General features: G+C 32.5%; 1 protein-coding gene across 4 annotated transcripts in view; it reads right to left on the bottom strand.

The window, feature by feature from the left end:
• The window catches only part of LOC112691459 (protein turtle), a 92,660-nt gene that overhangs the window by 45,958 nt on the left and 22,361 nt on the right, over positions 1-24,341 (bottom strand). For all 4 annotated transcript variants that reach the window (XM_025565710.1, XM_025565712.1, XM_025565713.1 and 1 more), the window contains exon 2: positions 15,065-15,099. The gene's annotated coding sequence lies outside the window, so the exon portion shown is untranslated. The remainder of the gene's footprint in view (positions 1-15,064; positions 15,100-24,341) is intronic.

Raw genomic sequence — 24,341 nt, 5'->3', positions numbered from 1 at the left:
GAAAAAAACGCACATTCCTATTCAGGCCTTATAAGACCATCGTTTATTTACGAATGGATATCGTCCATCCGGATGTGTTGGTATCACTGGATATAACTGGTTTGGGTCACCGGACGTACATTTAAAAGAAAATCGTCTATATCTAACACTTGCCAACAACACGTGCGATTATTATGAAGTTATTCTTACACAACAAATTTTGTCTAAAAAAAAAAAATAAAACAACTCTACATAATACGTATAAATATATCACAAATAATGATAAATAATATTATTTAAAACTGTTATTTATATATATTTTTTTTAATATACCGATAATTCAATAATACGAGTAGTATGTTTATTTGAGAATACAAAATATGTATATCGTTTCAGGCAAATACTTAAAAATGAATTACATGATTCTTCTATAAACCTCTAAAACTTCTTTATAAAATTCGTACGATTCACCTCCGTTTAAACCTATTACGATGTACCTATTCGATAAAAATAATTGTTAATGTGCAGAATACGATATTATATAAATATCACTTTAAAAACATGGAAAATGATTTGTCAAGACTTAAGAAGTTTGCTACGAACGATCTTCATAGATTTTACACACATCCTTTGCACTAAATAGAAAAGTTAGCGTAGACATTATAATTTCAAAGTGGGTACATGAATATTTTATCGACTTGTACTTATGATGGTTTTTTCAAAACTGCATTAATACTTTACGTTAATAAGAGTATTTTAATTTTGACTTACGGTAATATTGTTGCGATTATCTTGGATTATAATTAATTGATTCGTAATAAGCACACGTTGGATAGTTTTTAATTAAATAATTACATATTTCTACTATTAACTAATACATAATATTTGAATAATATAATTTAACTTAAAATATATTTTGGTCATGCTATATAAAAAAAAGTGTCACCAGTTTTAATTAATATTTTAATATATACAAGTACCTTAGCCTACCTATATTTTAATAGTACGATGAAACGGTATATATTAAAATAATTTTAACGGTGAGTATGTATACTTTACATAATATGCGTATTGCCTTCATCTTATCTAAATATATTGCGTAGAACATTTTATTTGGTTAGTACGATAAGTACAAGATCATGATGATGTTATAATAAATTATACTTAAATTTTTTTACGAGCCGTGTAATGTATTTATACGAATACATATTTACGAACGCAGTTGAATTTATAAAAAAATGGGAAATAATCGTGTACACAATTTGTATCATAGTCGTTAGAACCTTGAACCTATCACTTGGTTACTGTTAGTGCTCTTGAATATAAAAAAAAAAAAAACACATACCAAGAAAAACTTATACATGATAATAGATAAATTTCCCGTTACACGATATTTTTGTTTTTCACGATAAACTTCTATATAACATTGACGATGGTCTAAGAAAGAAAATATTTACGGGTCGTCTCTAATTCTTTTGGTTCGCACGAAAAGCCTCAGAAATCCAATAAACTCTGGCGGAAATTATTTAATATATAATCGAGTTTTTTTCCACCACTCTCTCCACCAACACACACATTACCAGTGCCGTACTCCGTGTACAGAAATAATGGAAAACCCCAAATCCCCGTCTTCGTTGCCGATCATGATCCTTTTATCGTGGAAACATCCGTCGATTTCATTCCCTCCCTGGCCCGTAAAACCTCCAGTCGACTTTGGTATCCTTTCCTCCCGACCGCGTACATACGGTAACGGTGGTTTTATTCTCGGGAGTCAGGACCGAAGATGCGCTAAGGAAATACATTTCGTCGTCCTCGACCAGCATGTATACACGGTATGTGTATGTATTCTAACTTTTCGACTACTAGACGGCGCGCGTGTAGGGACGTTCGTAAACGTAGAGCAGTACAACACATAGAAATGGCTTAGCGGTACACAAATTAGCGCATGATATAATGTCTGCTTATGTAATTGTATACGTATACATATAGCGGTCACGCAGTCTGGAACAATAGATTAAAACGGACCGTAAAACCGTTTTAAGGATTAAAGTTTACGCATCGGATCAAATCGTACATATTCTCGCGCGCGCTCACAAACACCCCTAAAATAATCTTTAAGATCGTCCTTTGTTCCACGCGCGACGATTAAGCGAGCAGTTAAGCGTACGTTATGTACGTAATTTGTACATGTATTCGAATATGAACCGTCGTCTCGAACGTTTTACCCTTTTCCCGTTTCATCGCACACGCGCGACCGGAGTTTTATCGGCCTAGTACGCGTCCGCGGGCTAGGCTCGCCGTCCGAAATAACGTTTAATATTGTATTAAACAATAATGAAACGTAATATTGGTCCTCGACAATAACAATGCGTTTTTTGTATCGGTTAACGAACACTTGAACCGCAAAACGATTATTTTTGTTACCATATGAAACGTTACGTCGAAAAAAAAAAAAAAAAAAGTAAAAAAGAAAAGCGTCATTCATCAAACTATGGTGCTCAGAGATTTCAAAATGCGGCGACCCTATCGCGTGGGCGTCGTGCACGTACGATACGTTCCACGGCGGCCGGTGGGCAACGGACGCGACTCGGGTTGCGTAACGCGACGGCGGCGCACGTAGGGGGACGAGTTGCGAGTCGTTCGTGTGACGGTAATATCGTAATGGTGGTCACGGTGTGGAATTCGCCGGGGCCCGACGGACGTTTGTTGTGTTGTTCACGGGCAAGGTTACTGGGTCCGTTACGCCCCGGGCATCGCGCACACACGCGCGCGCTACGAACACGAATAGAGGTGCGCGCGCGCGACAGTGTTGTTTGTGCGTGCGCGCGAGTGTGTACGATAGCGGCGGCGGTATATGTTTTGTAAGCGGCAAACCAGTTTCGCAGCATCGGCCACAAACGCGCGCTAGGGTCAACAAACCGGTTCCCGGCGGCGGTGCCGTAACATCTATCGCTCGGTCTCCGTCGCTCACTCCCCCGCTCGCGCGGCTCTCCGTCCGCCTAAGAATTCACTTTTTTTCTCTTCCCGTCGTCGTGCATAAGACGCGTGAGAACACTACCGCCGCCGCGGCCCGTTGGCGGGAAAAAAAAAAATTAAAACTCTTGACCGTCGTCTTATCCCCGGGATTAATATTGACCGTCGACTATACATCCTTCCCACCCATCCGCCCCTAGCATACCCGTTGGGGGATCGACGACGCGAGTGGTATATGTTTCGTAAATATATTACGATATTATGCGTGCGGGGGGCACAGAGTGAGTAAACGTTCGACACGAGTATTGTAAAAATCCTTCGCGGTGAAATTACACCGGGCGGCATGTCCTATTATTATTGTCGTTGTTGAGATCGCCGCGCCGCGCGTGATGGAAAAAATCTACACGAAAATTACAATAGATCGTCGTGGGCGTTGTTGCGCACGGGATATCCGAGTAAACGCGTCGGTACACAACCGCAGCCACGGGATCGGTCACCAGAACCCTGGTAGTACCGCCGTCCGGTCGGTCAAGCCTCACTACTATTTTACTAATGTTTGGATGAAAAATAATAAACTTTACAATACACATTTTTTGTTAAAAACTGACCGAATAGTGTATAGTAGTACTATAGTGTAATATAGTATTTTTAAACTAGATACAAATTATGTACGTAAAATGGCATTAGACCGTAAATTTTATTATAAATAAATAAAATATATTCCATATGATTATAATTGATAATTATAACAAATACGATTAAATATGAAATACGAAAAAAAAAACCATAAATATAGGTTATTTTTCGTTGGAAAGTAAACAATAATGTCTAATAACTAATTTCAATAAGACACAAATAATTAGTAATAAAATATAATTAGGACTCTATATCATTTAGAAGCGAATCATTTTTAAAATTGTATTTATTTTAGTTACGTTCGATTTTGATGTTAATGTTCCGTTTGAATTGAAGTACAGAGAATTTATGTACTCCGGGAAGTTCTCTAAGACGGTTATAAGAGTTTTCTATACAATTAAGTTGACGGAACAAGAATATTGATAAAAAAGTGATTCGAGAGAGTCGTTATAAAAAAAAAAAAAACAGATTTCAAGGGCCAATTATTATCAAAAAGAGTAACTTGTGCGCACCTGTGAGCCGCGACCAAGTCCTGTGCACAGCTAAATGTATACTAACATCCGAGAGATGTCGGCAGAATACCGTAACAACGCGTGTAAACACTACCGCCGAGTGTACTCGTAATGATTTTGTGCAAACTTAGTGAATAATGGTGAACTTAAGGTGCGGCGCATAACTAATGTATTAATTCATTAGGCAACGTTTCCAACCAACTGTACGTTGGACATCGTTGTTGTTGTTGTTGTTGTTGTTGTTGACAATTATGTGACCTCAGAAGTGGCAAACGGCATGACCGAAAATGACGAACCCTCGAAACGACGCAGTATTGCGCGCGAGCCGCGTACACACGAACATGGCGAGCAAGCCTATGCACACAGTTATTTGCGTGCGATTCCGATTCATGCACCACCGCCGCCGGATTACGGTTTGTTCGACATTTTCGCGAAAACTCGAATTCCGTGTACACGTTTGTCCATAATAATGTAATAGAAAATAGTTTTACATACCGATGTGAAATTGTGAAAATAATAATATTGGGTATAGTTATAATAATAATTATGATTAATTATAAAAACGATAATCATACCAACAGTTAAAATGTACACCGCGAAATGTATTAACGAACAAATTCAATAGTTTTTGTTTTCGCCAAGAACTACATTGCGACAATATATCTGTTCTACGGAATACACGTCGTACCGTTCACGCGTCGCCGGCACCATAAAATGTAGTTCAAAGTCTGTTTCGCTAACGAGTTCGGTGGGGTTAAAAAAAAAAAAACAAGGGAGCATTTATTCTGTGTGCGCGTACATAAAAATCTATAAGCATATAAAGCGCACACGCGTGTCAAAACGCTTCGGAAACACGCGTGTTCTCGAGTATCAGTTGAACTACGCGGAGAAAAGGCAGGCGATATTCGCCTCATTAGTGGTTTATTCCTCTTAAACACTCCTCGCGGGGCAGGGGGAGGAGGAGGAGTTTTGCGTACGACTCGACGTTACGCTTGGTGTTCATCATTTAAAAAACTACGTGCAATTAAGACTTAAAAACTCATTTTTTCCCTGTCTGCACCGCCCGCACAAGTAGCGTGCAAATAATTTACATCGTTTCCGCACATTTACAAGATCAAGAAACACTCCGTACAATCCACTTGACCCATATAATGCTGTATTTGAATAGACTCGTCCTGTTGTGTCAACACCGGCGTACATGTTATTCTGTACGTAACAGCGTACAAAGCAAACAAATGACACACGATACCGTTTGATCGAGTCGCACATACACCCGCACCCGTATACACACGTACGATAAACTGATTAAATTGTTACGGTTTGGCAATTTAGCTCGGCGCACCTCGGTAACGTAATAACGGGTTATCGGAACAAATTAGCGAAACGGTGTGCATAATATTATAACATTTAAAGTGCTTTTGTTTGTTTAAACGTACGAACTTATTTTGGAATCTCGTCATGCGATCTAGACGAATAAGCCGTACCGCTGTACGTATAACGTATCACATATCCGAACGTCAGCCGTTGATGTGAAATTACGTTTTGTTGCACAAATGCATAATTTCAATTAGGTATCTAAGCGATTTAAACGGGTTAACCAGCCAGTTTTAAACGAGTCGGTCCAAATACGTGGGCTGTTTGAAAAGTTGATAAGTTATTATTATTAGAAACATGACATGATATTATATTGTTTAATAAATCCTCAGAAATTAATATGGCGTACAGGGAAATGAACGTTTGCCATTGCTCCGAAATGGAGTTGTTTCCGAGTCTGCGCTAGACAGTAGTCTTGTAAAACCCCTCGAGTAACAAAAGCTATATACCAATAGTGATGTGAGAGCTTTGTCTGAAATAGGGATATCCGGTAACGGCAAGTCGATAGCACGGAAATCAAGTTGATCGGAGGAGCAGGTGAACTGAGTGTATTCCTAAAATTGAATTTTATGAAAAAAAAAGTCCTTTGAACGTTCTAAAACACTTGAGCAACAACCAATACACAAACATGAACACCTGAGGATATGTATTCGACTAAATTCTAAAAGCCATAACACTTAAGATTTCCAAGAAATATTTAAATTTTTTATTCCGTAGTAAATCTTCTATCGTGAAATGTATTATTTAGCTATTCATTATTCAACAGTGATCCAGGCGTAAGCCATAAAATAAATAAAGAAACGTTTTTATTTCAAAATCGACATTCAAAATAAACACATTTTATAGTTTAGTTTAAGCCGTGCTTTAGATATAAAATGATGATATTTTTAGTAAATTATTCAAGTTAAATAAATGTAAATGTTGCCTGGGTAAAAGCAACATTCTATCTTTTATACGAAAGCCTATGAATCTAAAAAGAAAATTTAGAAAAATTGTCGATATCAAAATGTAAAAATATATATATAAAGTGCATATTAATTTTAGATTATATATAAATATTAATATTGTATTACAACTAAACTCGAAACAACATAGAAAATTAACATAGAAATAAAATAGAATAGAAAATAGAAATAAAGAAAAAATCAGTATAACATTTAAAACAAATCTTTTGAACATTTGATACCTAATTTTATCGACCATGTCACTTGAAAGTAATATTATAAAAAATAAAAAAAATATAGACCTATTATCGTGTTGAATAGCTTAACACTTAACGTTAGGATCAAATACAATATAATAATTGTCTTGCATTCGCCCTTATGAAATTATTTCTGGTAAGTGTTATTTCTAAAGCACTGATAAATAAATAAAGTTATTTACAGGCCTATTAAAATCTTTGCCGTGATTTTTTGTGATTTATAAATCGCTGTTCATTTTTTTTTCGATGAATGGTTTATACTCGTTATCACAAGTATCTTCTGAAGTAATAGACCACTTATTTAAGAAGAGAGAAGAAGTAATAATTGTGATGTTGACATATAAACGTGAAAAGTCTCCTAAAAATTATACAGCCGTGTAACGATGGCCAATTTCAATGATAATACTTTGTTTTATTAATTTTAATCGTAAAATAACAGTTGTAATCAATGACAACTATATTTTATATCTTAAATTTAACAAAATAAATGATTAAATGCCCTATTAAATAAAAGCATAACCTATTAATTACCCGATTAGCATTGCAATGCAATGCATTGTTCAGGAACAAACGGGTGATATTTATTAAAATATTTATGTTTTCGTATGTACGTTTAAGCAGTAGCAGGGAAATTTTTTTAAAAAGTAGATAGTTTTTTTTAATGTCAAATACTTATAGACAATGAGAGCTTGTAGCACGACAACAACGCGCATACAAGAAGATTGTTCTTTGAGTGGCACGTTTTTACATTATATATATATATATATATATATAATTATATATGGACTAGCATTAATTTTATAATTTTTTTTGTTAAAAAACAATATTCAAATCAAAACATTTTTGTATGTACATTATTTAGGTATATGTATTTTAATCAGTGATTTGTATAATAGGACGTATTTTAATTGTATGATAAAACTATTATTTATGTAAATTATAACTTGTATGCTCATACATTAACGATCAATGTATGTGATTTTTTTTTATAATAAATATATAAAGATTAAATATAAGAATATTTAAATATTTAAAATGTCGTAACTTATTTTATTCTTAAAATGTAAAAAAAAAAACCGAATTTTATTTAAATCTATAATTGGTCTTTATTACATTTAATGCGGTGGAAAGTATTTTGCGCTGGAAAAATAACGACAGTCGCATCACACAACAACTAGTTTACAAGTTTCAATAAATACATAAGTGATATCCGTCGGATTTCAATAGAACTAAAGACACGTTTTCCAAATATTCCTATAGAATGGCTTATCTGCATATTATAAAATCAATGGTTTTAGTGCGCTATGATTACGTCACTTGGTATATTTCTGCCTCAAAACAATATTTGAATTTTAACATATTGATAATAATAATAATAGTAATATCGATATTCTAAATATTATATTGATTTCACAGTGCATGTTAGAAATTCTAATGAAAAACACTCATTCGGTTTTCATGGCTTCTGCGCTATACACAAAACGCGAGGAAATACCCATGTCTCCGAAAAAAAAAAACGAATAGCAAAAGAAAAATTGGTATGGATTTTTAGGCGATAACCGTAGTAGAGTCAGTTAAAAGTGAAGTTAGAGAAGGTCAACGGTTAAACAAGACAAGCCTCGAATAACATCAGACGGTAAACGTAAAGAATATTTACAGGTATTAGGAATTTGTATGTGATCCTACTACAACGCGTCTAGATGTGGGTATTATTTTTTAACCGCACGTCCAAACGACGGGGTAAAACGTCGAATCGCCTTGTAATGCGCGTAGCGTTCACACTCTCACGGTATGTTTAGAATAAAAGAATAACAACAACAATAGAAAATAAAATAAATAAATAAATAAATAAATAAAAATCGATCGATTTACGCGCACAGCATTATTGCGTTCGTACGTTGGACGCATTGTGCGCGAGCACGCGGACGCACGCGGAACCTGTACAGTTCAATGAATCGGCGGGGCCAGCGGTTACAGCGGTTACGGTAACAGTGTCGTTGTTCTCACGTTCGAAACGCCACACCGTCGTCACCGCGCGCGCGATAGGTAAATAAATATAATACTGGTATGCAGTGGCGTATCCAGGGGTGGGGTTAGGGGGTTATAACCCCCCTCGAAAATGTTTAATGTATGTATATTATCTATTGATTATAATAAAAACACACAAAATTCAAAAAAAAAATTGAATGTTACATTATTTATAACCCCTCCCAAAAAAAAATTCTGGATACGCCACTGCTGGTACGGGCGCGTCAATCAAGCGGTGTGTACTCTTCTAGCATTCGACTGGAAAAACAGTTCTCGGTTTCCGCAGGACCAAAACAACAACTGCGTACGATATATCGTACGGCAATATTATTAATGATAACGACAACAGCAGTGGCGCAACTAGGATTGGTTTTGGAGGGGGGTTGGGTATTTGGAAAAAATAAGCATTTTCTGCGAGTGTTTAGTAGGGATAAGGAAGTAAGATGTAAGTTAAGCTTACGAGTAAAACATTTAAATTACAAATTAAACTGTTTAACTTTTATTTCATATTGTGGTACCACAAAAAAAAAAAAAAGTATTATACAATCGACCATCGAGAAATTATAGTAACAAGGTTATTGATGTTTTAAAGTTGAACGTAACGTTCCATATTGTCATATTATTATTGTTATCAATTATAATACGAATAATATTCATATTTCATATTAATCAGCTATTTCGTGTCTTTATTATAATACATTTTTTTTCCTACGTAGAATTTGTAAGAATCTCAGAAAATTTTCAGTGGGGGTCACAACCCCCAAACTCCACCACTAGTTGCGTCACTGGATAACAGTAACAATAATAATCGCACGTTAAAAAATCTTTCTTCCGCGCATAAACACAAAGGATCTGCGTTACAGAAAATGCTTTACGCGAGTGCGTATGCATTTTTCTTGTTACTACTTTTACTGTCATCATTACGATTCGATAGGTGTCCGGCGACCGTTGAGTCGCGATGGAATACTGATTTTGGCCACTATACGTTTCATGAGTTAGCACCGATGTTATTCATAATTTTTTCATACCTATAGTGTATAACGACGAGATATACAGTTTAAAGTATTGTTCCGTAATATTGTTTGGAACGGCATCCAGTGTTTTCGAGTTCTCATCGATTGACGATGTAATTAAAAATTATTGGTATAATTCTAAAATAAAAATATTATTTTGGATAACCATAGGTCCATATAATATTTTATGACATAATTGTTTTACAGTTATATTCATAGGTCCACATCATACATTACGTCGTATACTGTTATTACAATTTTTTTTGTGTCTATAAAGACGATTTCGACCAGAAGAATTACTCCGATCAACATTAGAGGTTTAGGGTAGGAAATGTTTTCTAATAATTTTCACTGAATGTTTATGTTCCCCCCCCCCCTTTTTTTTTTTTTTTTTTTGATAGTATAATTTTCAAAGTTGTTTTTTAGCTATTTATAGATCATTGAAAATGTCATTTTCTTTATACTTTTTTTGAAAAATGTTGATAAAATAATTTGGATTAGATAAAATGTGTTGAAAATGTAATATAAAATTATAATATCTTTATTTACTATATGTCTATATACTACATATTTCATACATGTCTTTTATTGATTAATAAAAAAATAAACATAATTTAAGGAAACAAATGTACCAGTATTTAAATTTTAAAATTTTAACAAAACTATAAAAATTAAGAAAATCCGCTACATTTTTTTTTACCTAAAATTTATATAATTTTACATTTCTATAGCGGAAGTTTGAAAATTGGAAAAAAAATTTTTCATTTTAGTATAAAACAAGTGTTACATAATTAAACTTCGATAAAATCGGTTATTTCAACGAATTTTCATTAAAATTAAACAATATTAGTTATTAAGTCATCTTTTAAACATTAATCGAAGCAACTTGAAACATTTATTGAGTAGGTACTTAAAATATTATTTTAAGTTTTCATAATTTTTAAATACTTTATTGAAATTTTACAGGTTTTAGGCACTTAAAATTGTCAATTTTTCGAAATTTTAGATTGCAATTTGCTAAAGTTTATTAAGCAATTTGTTTTTACTATACCGATTATCTTTAGAAATATAAACTGATCAATTCGATTTATTTCACTTAAAATAGTTTTTTCCAGAGTAATGGTATTTTGGTTTCAATTTTAAGAGACCAATACAGCAATATCATTGATCCATCTCTATATCTCACCATACTGTTAAGTCTTACCCGATCTAGGAGTTTTGTCTTTTTTTTTTTATTATCATTCTTCAAAATTCGAACTACAGTAAATCTCAAACACAATAAAAAAAAATGTTAAGTGTTGCATGTTTCAATATTTCAATAAAATAACATACCTAGGAAAATAAATAACAAAGCAATAAAAAAGTTTCAAGAACACAGTATGAGCATTTTTAACACCTATAAAACATTGAACTTTTTCCTGAACTTTTACTCGAAAAAATAATGTTACCATTATTTTTCTTTTGTAATGATAAACGTTTATTATAAATCAGATTTGTGGTTGGAAATTATTATTTTCGATTGATTATTTTTATTATTATCATGAAACTTTTTTTTAAAAAAAAAAAAAAACTAAAAAATTTTAATTTTCAATGTTATATTAGTTAAATTATAAATTATTCGTATAAAATAATTACAGGAAGTTTTGTAAAAATAGGATAAAACAAATTTAGAGCTGAAATCATGTTATAGGAAGGCAGTTAATTAAGAAAATAAATAATAATTATAAGAAAGTATACTCATAATATATATCATCAGGCGCAACCTAGTGAAAATACCCGTATGTAATTGGCATTTAGATACTGATAGGTAATTTTATCAACTATCTTATCGGTGGACTTAACATGTATCAATATAAAATATAATACTAAAAAATAAATTATTTGAAATTCTAATTTTTTTTCGATGTGTTTTACGAGAAATTAACGTTGTTTCCGCTAGGCAAATGTGTTTTCAATTTAAATAATTCAATATCTCCCTCCTCGATTCCGAGCTGTTTGTAGGATCTTTTGTTATAATTTATTCATTGAACAATTTATTTTACATAAACAAAACATTAATATGCCTCGACTAGTGATGGTCCGTTTTGTATTCGGTACTAATTAAAAATTAATGTAAATGTTGAATAAAACCGCACATAAATGAATGCATTTCACCCAAATATATTGGTTTCTGGAGAACGGGTTAGTTAAGCGTATTATTTTCATCATTTGATAACACTATAAAAATATATAAATTGGAAAACAAAACAGTGGGTGTAATTTTGTTTATTTTATAGTACACGAATTAAAATGTTAATTGGGCGTGGGTGGGAGAAGTTGACAGTCTAGAAAAATATTATTATATAATGCAAAATATATATATATATAGACTTCCTGTTATGTCTAAGAAATGATTAATCACGCGCGGGCTTGAAAGTCCATCACGTATAGGCCATTCGAATTATCCCTTGGGTGTCGTTTCATGCTCTTCCAAGGGTTCAAAGCTGGGTAAGAATATAATGTGAGGAAAGAATGTCACCGGATACGCACGCGGACGAAACTCATGTCGTCGGTTGATGTTGACGCATGTATAAAAAAAGACAAAAAAAGTAGAGAGAGAAAAGATAGCTATGATACAATGAACGACAGAGAAAAAAAGAAGAAAATAAAAGAAAGAAAAACGAGATCATTTATACCACTGCGAAAGAGGGAGGAAAATCATTCGTGAGAAACATACACAAAACAGATACTTCTCGCTCAATACACTGTTCGCTTTTTTCATTGACTGGAAGACATGTATAGGTACAATGAATCCTCTTTTTGTTTTTCTTTCTTTTTTTTACATCCATTATAATATTGTATTGGTATATACTCTTCGTTCTTTCAACATATCGAAAACTTTAAAAGATTTTTTTTCAAAAATTTATCAACTCATTGCTTTTTATATATTTTAACATTTACGCATCATTATTAGGGAATTCCTTATTTAACTATAGACAATATTTTCTGTATTTTTTAAGTCGATGTAAAAAGATTAATCCGTGTCGACTTGAACTTGTGTATGTTAATTAATTTTTAATTTAATGATATATTTCACATTTTTATGTACCTATATCTCATATACAGATAGGAAAATTTAAATTTTTTACGTAGTTTGTTTTTAATACAATACAATTTTCTACAAATTATGTTCTTATATATTTCTTCTTATTTATTATAATGCACAAGATATATTGATTAATTTAATCTCTTTGGAAACCAAAAATGTCTTCACCAAAATATTTCAAACATTTTTAATTTTATACTTTTAATGTGCATAAAAAAAAAATATCTTGTATTATTTTAATTATTAACTATTAAAGGTTTTCCGTTAGAGACGCATTATAGAACAATAGCGAAAATTAACTTAATATTTAAGTCAGGAATGATAACAAGAGTAATAAATAACTTAAATTAATTATTATAAGTGAACAAAATATGTTAGATAAAATGAATAAAATGTATTACAACATATATTTTATTTTAACGACTGTAAACAAAATTAAAGAGTTATTTGATTTATTTGAGTTAATTGAGTTATTTGACAATACACACATACATACATATATATATGGTTACATATAAACGATTTTATTTTATACATTATGATAATATCGAGGAAAGAAAAAATCTGTAACATTGAATAAAAGAATAATATAAAATATATTTTTATTGATTTAATAACATATGAAAAGAAAATGTAAATTAATTATTAAGGTTTGTTAACGTGTATACAAAAATTGAAAAACGAAAATATTCATGTAATGAAATGTTATATACAATAAAAAATGTTCCCTTGACTTTAGATTGATGCAATACAAAAAAAAAAAAAAATATTAGGTTTAAAAAATTGTTTTCGTGTAAGATACGACGCAGTCGATTAAAAAGAAAAAGTTGAAGACGTATGTGGGTGTTACTACATGAAACTCTCCTGCTGGTTGATAATAATCCCTATGGATGTGCCCATGTAATTCGTTCAAGGAACCATATATATATATATATATAGCCATATAGGAGTAAAGTCCAGTGTCAAACCGGGTAAGTCTCTCGTGCTGATTTCGGTCACGTTCAATTTTTCTCTCACTCCTTCGCCATCCGTACACATACTTTCAATTTTATTCCACTTGTAGTTACACACATACACACACACACACACGAATACAAGAGCGAACGACCCGTGGGAGAAACGATCGGTGGTGGAAGAAAACGCGATGTGGTATAGTGACGATGGAAAGCAAGAAAAATAAGAGAAAAAAGAACCCGTGGAAAATAGATTAAAGTGAGAGATGGACCGATAATTGAACGAGTCCTTCTCCTTTGGGCGTGAGAAGAGAAGCTTTATGTTACTTCTTCTCTTACTCCTCCACCATCTCAGTCATATCGTTTTATTATTGTACACACATACACATATAGAATCATTGCTCCCACACATTGAAACAATAGTTCACTTTCTAATTTTTTTCTGGCCCATCATTCATAATCACATATTTTTCGTATTTGAATTATGATTATAAACTTATTTAAAATTCCATATTTAATAATCATTTCAACAACTATAACGAATAAATACTTTTAACTTTTACTATTTCTTTTCTTAAAAAAAAAGCTATTTATAGTTTTTTTTTTTTTAGCAGTTTTCCGATTGAAACGATAATAATTTCATAATCTTATGTAATTTAAAATGTACGACGTGTGTGTAATAATTTACATCACATTCTACAGTTGCGACGTTGGATATCATTAATATCCAGAATAATGAATTGCTTACTAAGGTGAAAATTTATAATCTTATTATGAATATATTTCTTGCTAAAATCTTTAAGTTAAAACATACAAAAATAAATTGTATTATAATCGATTTCCTCATTTGTTCGCTATATATAAGTATACATACCTATAGATAGATAGATACATCGTAAGAAACCTACATCATGGTTGTTATTTCTTTAATAAAACACAAATAATATATGTGTACATATTTATATTTATCCATAAAATGCTCGTAAACGGTCTGTAGGCTTTTGCTGAGTGTTCATATTATATATAGAACCTACATTTATATATATAATATTTATATGTATGGGTATATACTCGATAAACCATAAACTTGGTGCAAACCTGAGACGATAAAACATTTTTTGAGACGTATGTACCCTCAAATATAAGGGATGGATAAGGAAGTGAGGTGCATTTAATCAAGTCTCGAATACGCTTTTATATCGTTTCGTCGTATCGAATTTCTTCAAAAGATTTCCATTCCTATAGGCTATATTATTTGTAGATGTGTATAGGTATTTTCAACAAAAAAACATATATCATAAAACACTTACCTGTTCTACTGGTGTAACGATCCGAGTTGATGCGTCTGTAACAAAAAAAAAAAAAAGACAATATGTCATGAATATTGTTTAAATCTGATCAAATGAAATAATCAGACCGCTATATTTAGATTCGTGCCATTATAGAAAATAACTAAATTACTAGCTTTTAAAAACTAAATAAAAGTACCTCTTAATTTATCATAACTTGTGATAGTACCTACTTACAATTGAATTATACATCTTAAAAGTTAGTTACAATTTTGATTGATAACAGTTAAGAAATTACGTATAAAGGTCAATTTGATTAAAAAATTAACATAATTAAAGCTTGTAAAAATGTAAATTACAACTGTACATGTAAAACCTGTTCAAATCAATTCGAATGAGTTTAAACAAGAAAAAGGTAGTTTTTACTATAAAGGGTTTCTAGTCTAATGGATATTTTTCTTAGATAAAAGAATCAACAAAAGAACATAAAAGAACATGAGTAAAACTATTATTACAGGTGGCTGACAGGCTCGCATCTATTTACTATTTATACAAAATAAATAGCTAGAATATGTTCTTTTGTCAACTTACGTATATATTTATGTACTGCAGTATTCCCTTTAAACTCATTTTGTATTGCATTTTCGATCAATACGAAAGAATATTTAACTTCTATATTTTTCTATGAAAATTATAATCTTATATACAATTAATAATTTAACCTAACCATGATAGTAGTACAATACTACAATATTTAAAAAATTAAAATGATTTTTTGAACGTCAGTTTTCATTTTCTACTTACGAACAAAATAATTTTAACTTATAAAGTTCGAGATTTCGGGATTATACAGTGCAATAGTATGTATAATAAATATAGTGGAAAGGGTGCATCGTATGTTTATTATACAAAGTACAGGAACAGATTTTTGGCGCATTCGGTCGAATTTCCACTGGCCTCAGACAAGATGCGAGAGGAAGGAAAGGGACTGCCTATGTCTATATGTAGGTTAACGGTTGTTGGCAAAGAACCCAAGTCGAGTATTTATTTATAAAATGGTGGCAAAATCGTTTATGTTTCTCTCTCTCTCTCTCTCTCTCTCTCTATCTATCTACCTTTTACTTATATCACCGCTTTACCCATCCTAATAACAGAAAATATGTTGGTGGTGACCCGACGAAAATAATCCACAGCCGTCCGGAATTAGAGAAAGGACATGCTAGCGAGAGAGGGAGTGAGAGGATACGCCACCTTCGGACGTCCGTCCATCCAAGGACGCTACACGATATAAACCACATGGTGGCACAGAGGAAGTGAATAGGTAATTGTGGCAGAGATAGCGGTGGTAGGGAGGAAAGCAAAAGGGTTCCGGTGTCCGACGTTCCGCCCCCGCGAGTTTTAAATTTTATTTTCTCCTCGCCGCGGTCTGAACTACTACCGCGTGTATATTGTACACATCGACTGAGACCGCAGCTGTTTTAACTACACTATTAATATTATTATTATTATTATTATTATTATTATTATACCAATACGTTCGGTCCGTTACGTCGTACACAAAATCGTCCAAAACTGGCTGCTATAGGGTTGGTGTTATAACGCCTAAATACTACATTATATTCAGTTGCAGAGGTTTATGTATCCTTCTGCAATTCGTTCTTCCGGTACGATACCGAAACAGAACGGGACGTATATGATATAATAATTATGTAATCATACGTGATAACCGTGTGGTACTTACGATAGGTATTAAGCCATGACATTAGACACAGTATACATGCTATTGGTAAATATAGACATAGTGGTACGTAGTTTTTGGTGGGAATAATATTATAGTAATGGTATTGATATAAAAGCGGCGTGCATAAACATAACCGTTCGTCTTGGCCGTATAACGACGCTCCGATCTACTCTGCAGTTAACGGCCATATTATTTTCCCGACAACGACCCAAATCGATATTGTAATAGTAGTAATGATATAATATTGATAGTAAATATGAATTCGTCAACGGAAACGAAAATTAGTCACAGCGCCGCATTGAAGGGGTTGTGTCTACTGCCATCGTTATATATTATTATGTTAAATTTATACACTGCGTATACATAAAACGTACACATATTTCAATGAACTTATTATATAAATACACGTATACGCAATAAATATTCGATGGCGCTGCGCAAGTCGAGTATCGATGTACAATTCGTCCCGTTTGAATTTGCCATCGCAATGTGTAGTGGTTTATTTTTTTTTACGCTCCCACCCACTATTTGTACACAATAATATTATACTATTACTTACAGGGTACAGGTTTACGTTCTATACCAGCCATGGCCGTTTCACACGATTTTCAATCGAAATAATCTTTAACGATTTTATATAGATTATTTCATGGATAAAATATAGATCGTCATTCGCGTCAGTTTCTTAACGTTCTCACGTATATTCAAACACCGTAAGAATATTACGCTAAAAGTGAATCGAAAATACGATCACGATACTGCGGAGTTGAACATTTGGTATTATTTATTACATATATTTGAATAAGATGATAAATTCTTTATGAAAAATGTGAGTACCCATCGTCGCGACGGCACCGTAATTTAATGAAATCGTTGTCAGTAGCATTAGTGGGTAAGTACCATAATCATTTCACAAACCTAATTCAAATTAATTTCGGGTCCAGACTAAGCCCCTCCGAGAACATAAGGAATTTCGTGTAAATGAAAATCTAATAAGTATATATTATACATTTCAAAGTATACCAGTATTAATTGGTCACATTTTTTCCCAGCCATATTTTATTTTTTTATAATGTAGAATAGAATGAATATATTATGCGTGTTTTTTTTTTTTTTAATGTATGTCTTATACATTTATTCCAATGTTAAATTATACTTTTAAAATTAATGCAAATTATCCAAACACTATAAAAGTAGGTTCATCAGTTGAAGCCCAAATTAATCAGTTTTTTTAATTATAAAATGAGTTCACATATAAATTAAATACATATAAAATTGACTCTAAAATCTTATTTAAAAAAAAAAAAAAAATACTTTTTTTATTTATATTTTAAATACATTCACCTGAAATAAATTATAAAAATTTAATTTAAGATTTTCTAGTCGATTTTATAATATTTTCGTCTTAATATTCATAAAAGCGAATATCGTTTGAACGTTTTTAAAATGAAAAGAATAATTGAAAATGTATGATAACCGTCACAAAAACTGTTTTTTTTTTTTTTTTTTTGGTTAGAAACATGCCTTTTAAATTATTTCTTGTATTATACTGGTAACCATAAGTGTCATATTTCCAACATTTTTCGTTCCTTCACTATTACGAATTCTATTCTAAATCCCTTCTTTTCCGCTGGGACGACTTTGCGTAATCAAATTTTTAAACTTTAATACTTCCAGCCGGCTTTTATGTTAAACAATCCCCATTCATCCCACCCTAATGTTGACTAAGAAATATGGTACGTTCTTCACCACATCATTCAGCTCCGCCCTATTTCTACGCGAGCAAAAGTTACGTAAAATTTTTTTTATACTTTGATATAACTCAGTGGTTGATTTAGTACTCACAGATGTTTTAGGTGGTGTAAATAATGTTCTCACTATAAGTACTCTATGATTTTCATATTAATTCGATTTCTGAAAATGGATTTCAACACGTTTCAGATTTATTTTATTTATAAAATCCATTTAAGTACACACACAAATGTACATAGGTAATATTTTATATTATTTATATTATTTATATTAAATACAAGTTGTAGAATTCAGTATTAATATACTCCCGACTTGAATTTATTAATACTAAAAAAAATTAATTTTCCTTTTACCAGTTGCACTTATAGTTTTTGACTGTCATTTACACGTATATATTTCTTTGACATTTAATCTAAAATAATTGGACATTTAATCAGTGTTTATATACGATATAAATATATCTAAAGTCGTTGTAGGGCTGGTAAAAATCTATAAATTACGCAAATATGTACCTACCAACAGAACAGTGTTTACCGTGTGCTATTGTAATTATTTTCGTAGATATTTATTACCGAATGTTATGAATATTAATTAATTTACAATCAACAATAACAGTCGGATTTCAATGCACAATAACGGCAGGAATTTCCACTGGATGGTATACGAGACGAATGCGACCGCGCATTCGTTTTGTACTCGGGTTTGAACCGTAATGCCGAACTTGCAGTGCACCGAAATAATCATGTAGACGTGACCCAACGCGGGTCGGATAACTATTTTTTTACCGTATCCTGAGGGCCGAAGTCGCATAATACCGTCCGACATACTCGTGATATAATTTTTATGCGCGTAGTACAACCGAACCCGATAGCACTCGCGTAAGAACCACTTGAACTGCGACATAATAATACTAATGATAACAATAATATAAAAATCTCAACTGATATTTGACAGCGGACACCGCGTGCGATGTACTATTATGTAGTACGCGTAACGTGACCATAATATTTTTTGCTCAAGACGGAACACCTGAACATTTTAATAGGAAAACCATCTAATTTTGGGTAAAATGGCAACAGATAACCACAGATGAATGTAATTATAGAGTAAATTATTACTTTATTACTGGCTGGTTTTCTACATTTTTCGGGTCCGCAAATCTGCTTCGAAATATTCGGTTTGATTATTATATAACAACGGAGCTGTTGACACGTCTTGTTCGTGTTACTTTTAGTTTTAAAAATGGCTTTTCACATAGACGAATCAAACTGAATTTTTTCGCTACAGGCGTTACTGCCTGGCCAACATAAAATGTGCCGTACAATTATACAGAAACTTCCGTGTGAGAAATCATTAAAATAAAACGAATTTTAACGCGGGAACAGCGGGACACAAAGTTTTGAAATTGGGACTGTCCTGTCCAAAGCGAGACGTATGACGACGTTGAGCATGTACGGTTAATTGTTATCAATATCCGGTCTCCAACCGCGGTAATGTATGTTGAATGGGAGAATACATTTGTCTAGCGTTACGTGCTAACCGCGGTATTACATAAGATATCTTTGCAATAGCGTATTATTGCGGTACCGTGGTATAGGAGTTCGGGTACCGAGAATCTGTGTAATTACTGCAGTAACAGAATAACCATAAACCACTTCGTGTACCTACTGCTACAGAACAATACGTGAACTTGGCGAAAACAACGTCCACGAAGAAGGTACAATATTACACATATAATCCAAGTATTATAACGGATAATCGAATTAGCCGTTGCGCGACTGTTAAATCTATAATTTAAAAGTTCTCTCCCCCCCCCGTCTGAATCAACAGTAGTAATTATTCTTTTTCTCTTCCATTGTTGGCCAAAAGTATATTTTTCGTACGTTTATTTTTTATAAGCGTACCATTACAGAGCCCAAAGATTTTTTCGTAAAATATCGGTAAGTATCATTATTTTTACATTATTATTACATACATATATTTTTTATATTTTTATATTTTTTAATGATATCCGTTAAGAATGGCCAATGTCCGCCGAAAGAGTTATCTAGTGGAATCCCTACAATATAGCCGGCTAGACTATCTTTGCATTAGATACTCTTAAGTTCCCTGATTAATATTTAAAGCCTTGTTGTGGAATTCCAAGGGCTCGTCAATCTCGTGAAATATATAGTCATCAAATTAGCAATGCAATGATGTTTATTACTTAAATAAAAAATATAATAAATTAATTGTATACATATAATTATTAGACCACTGCGTTGAACAATAGTGCTCCAAATGACGGGTAGAGACACGTATATTATGTGCTCTATACATATTTTTTATTTGTTTAATATTTAGTTTAAATAATAAAGAGGCATACATAATTTATGAATTTTTAAATCATTTTATTTTTCACCTAAATTTTACTATCAATAAATTATTTAAAACTTCTGTGGATTAAGTGTAATGAACATACATTACTTTGGAGTAGAATTTGTCAAAAAACAAAAAATTAATTTAATATTTGAATACTAGATGAATCTAATAATTCGATGTAGATAAATGAAAGAAAACTCTATTGAAATACATTATTATTTTGAACACATAAGTAAATTAAATGCTGTAATAATTATAAACAAATTACTAGTGTATTATTTGTTAGATTATTCATAAATAAAAAATATTTAAGCGTTTTTCAAAACAGAGTAATTTAGAGTGTGTCTCATTTTATCATTGTTATTTTAATAAAAATAAATATAAATATGAAATGATTTATTTCAAAAACTTTTTATTTAATGGCATTAAAAACGTTCAACAAGTTATATAGGTCTTAGTAAATCGCAAACAATTTTAAAAATTGACTATTTTAGTCAAACACACGGCTATTTCTAACAAAGTGTATACCTTTTATTTAGTTGAAATATTTAGAATTATTTATAGAATTTGATAATTGTCAAGCTCAACTATATAATAGTTGTACATTGTTATTTTTCACTTGTTCAATTGAAGCGAAACTAGTACTGAAATCTTAAATGATTTACTTAGAGTTTTTAGAATAATATTTGTGAAACCATCATGAAAATGGAGGAACCGATACGCTTGTGCATCTGAATCGCGGTAAGCCAATAAGACCGCCACCAAGAGCTGAAATCGTTGTTAAAACAGATTGATAAAAATACGTTACATATGCGCAGATAGGTTAATAGATCCTACAGTTGAATCATGTAAATTATGTTGACTTCATCTCATTTTCAAATTTTGGAAATAGGAAATGGCTCTATCCATAGTGCATGATATGTTCAATAATGAAGTTTTTAACATTTAGTCGCTATATCGTTATATTTTATTCTATTAACGTCAAACATATTCAACCATCCACATCTAGAGTTGTATGCAGTGAATTACAGAAGTCAGAATTATCGCTATGTAGTTGATTTTCAGATTTTGTCTTCTATGAAATGACAATGATTAATTATAAAGTAAGAAATTATACGTAATTAATAACGTACGTTAAGCAAGTGGCATGTAATATTTTTACTGATGTAACATCACAGCATATGATTCATTAAAATAATATATATATTATATATTATGGAATAATTAATACATACAAACTAATATAACATATTAGTAAATTAGTATATAAACTCTGAAGTGAATGAAAAATAATTCTTAAACTATAAATAAAATGTATGTGCTAAATCTATGATATACTTAACATAGATTTGTTGAAAAAATGAACTTTTTTATATTTCTAACAATTAATAATTTTTCAAAAGCTTTGAGATGGGAAATGAGATTGGCTTATTTTAGTAATTATTTTATCGAAATTATAATGTCGTGACTTGATTTATACTTATCATGTATGATACTATTTTATTTCATGTTGATTTATAACATTTCAATGTACAAATAAATGCAATAAGAAGTTATCGAGAGTTCAAAAGTACGTATGAAGTCAATATTTTCATGCCAGTTTTCAGTTATTTCGTAAGCTGTAATATACTCGATATATTCCCCGGCTGAAAACCAATAATATTTCACAACTTCTGAAATAAATCGAGTTACTTAGGTAACGATACGTTCAAAAAAGGTTTGTTTGCAGTGTTAATTGAAAAATACTTTCTCGAGAAAGTTTTCGAGTTCAATACAAAATATATTTGTATCAAAAACCCAAAAATATATACCTTTCTCCTCTTAAAAAAACTAAAAACTGTCGATGAATTTTCATATGATAAGGAAGACAATAATATTCCAGTGGTTGTTTTCAATGTTATCATGGCATTTAGTGTAACGACGGACTCGCAACTTATTGGCCCGGCAACGATAAGCCATCACTACGGTCTTCGTGCGGTGGCGCGTATACTTAACACGATACTGAAATAACAACTCTCCTCCCCCTCAAACACATATATACATGGTCGAATCGTATTTAACGAATTTCTATTTAATTAATTTTTTTGTGAAACTACGACAATTTCAATGAAAAATGTTTCCATTCAACGTTTTCATAATTTCATATTATTATTTTTTAATTTAATAATAGTATTTGTATTTCAGTATTTTCAGGAGTATGCTGAAATGAAGTTTCGAAAGCAATAATAGCTGCTTTCGGCATTATTCACTTATTTTGTTTTTATATAACTAACATATTATAAATATTATATATGAGTGTACAATATAATCAATGGCACTGTATACGGGGTATTTATTTTTTTTTGGTTGGTGGACGGTACTTAACATTATTTTACCTAGTCTGCCGGAGTATTTTTGAACTGCTTCGGTGCCACTGAATACTATAATTATTTTACGTCATTATTTACATGACATACCGTATTATTTGTACTGTAAAAATATTTTTTTTTTTTTTTTACTTTTACACTTGTTCCCAACGAAATGTCTACTAAACGGAAGTCTTTTTCAGGGAATCTTGAAAATTGTTTAACAGGGGTCGCGAACATGTTTAATACCTGCATTAAATATGAATCACACAAATACGTAAACGGTACGATATACATGTAATATACCGCGAGCGTATATTTACATACACAGTATTATAACGGTCGCTTGCAACATCCACCGTACCTCCAAGGCGGCGTCGGCCGTAAACATTATACGTGCAGTGCGCGTCCTCCCCAACCCCTCGACTACACGTACACACACAAACACACATTGCACAACACCGAATCACCCCTCCCCCCTCCCCGCGTGGAGGTATAGTTTTAAGTGTGTAAAAGTAATAATATCGTAAAGGCGGTGGTGGCCGGAGTAGTTTATTTGGCCGGACGAGGGCGGCGGCGGCCGTTGTTTGTCGGGCGCGACTTATAATCCGAGCGGGGCGCGCACCAGAGCGGCGGCAGTGGCGGTTTTCGGGCGAGGGCGACAACCCGGCAGCGCGCGGCGGCGGCAACGGCACCCGTCGGTCGGCTCCCGCGCGACGGTCGATAATGTTCCGCTATGTGTACAACACACGCACAGCCTTAACACTACTTTACGTATTTATATATATATACGTGTGTGCGCGCGCACGCGCGTGCGCGTGTGTGTGTATCCGTTCTCTCCCTCGCTCGATCGTTCGAAGTTCAGTGTCTCTCTCGTTCCATTCGCCATCCGCACGACTAGGTTATCTTTTTCTCGTTTCGCCTAAAACTCCGTCGTCCCCGCCTTCCCTGCTCTACGTCGCGATAAAACGATAAAAGACCGAAAAAAAAAAAACCGTCTCCGTCCCCTCCGTTTTCCATCGACGGAACGCAGCGTACACGTTACGAGCGCACGTGAATTTCGGAACGGTTATTGCTCGACGGACGGACCATTTCGTTT

The sequence above is a fragment of the Sipha flava genome, unplaced genomic scaffold (assembly GCF_003268045.1).
Source record: "Sipha flava isolate LNK unplaced genomic scaffold, YSA_version1 615_pilon_pilon, whole genome shotgun sequence".
Lineage (NCBI taxonomy): Eukaryota > Metazoa > Arthropoda > Insecta > Hemiptera > Aphididae > Sipha > Sipha flava.
Note: the sequence above shows the minus strand (reverse complement) of the source record. Positions and strands in the feature narration are given on the sequence as shown.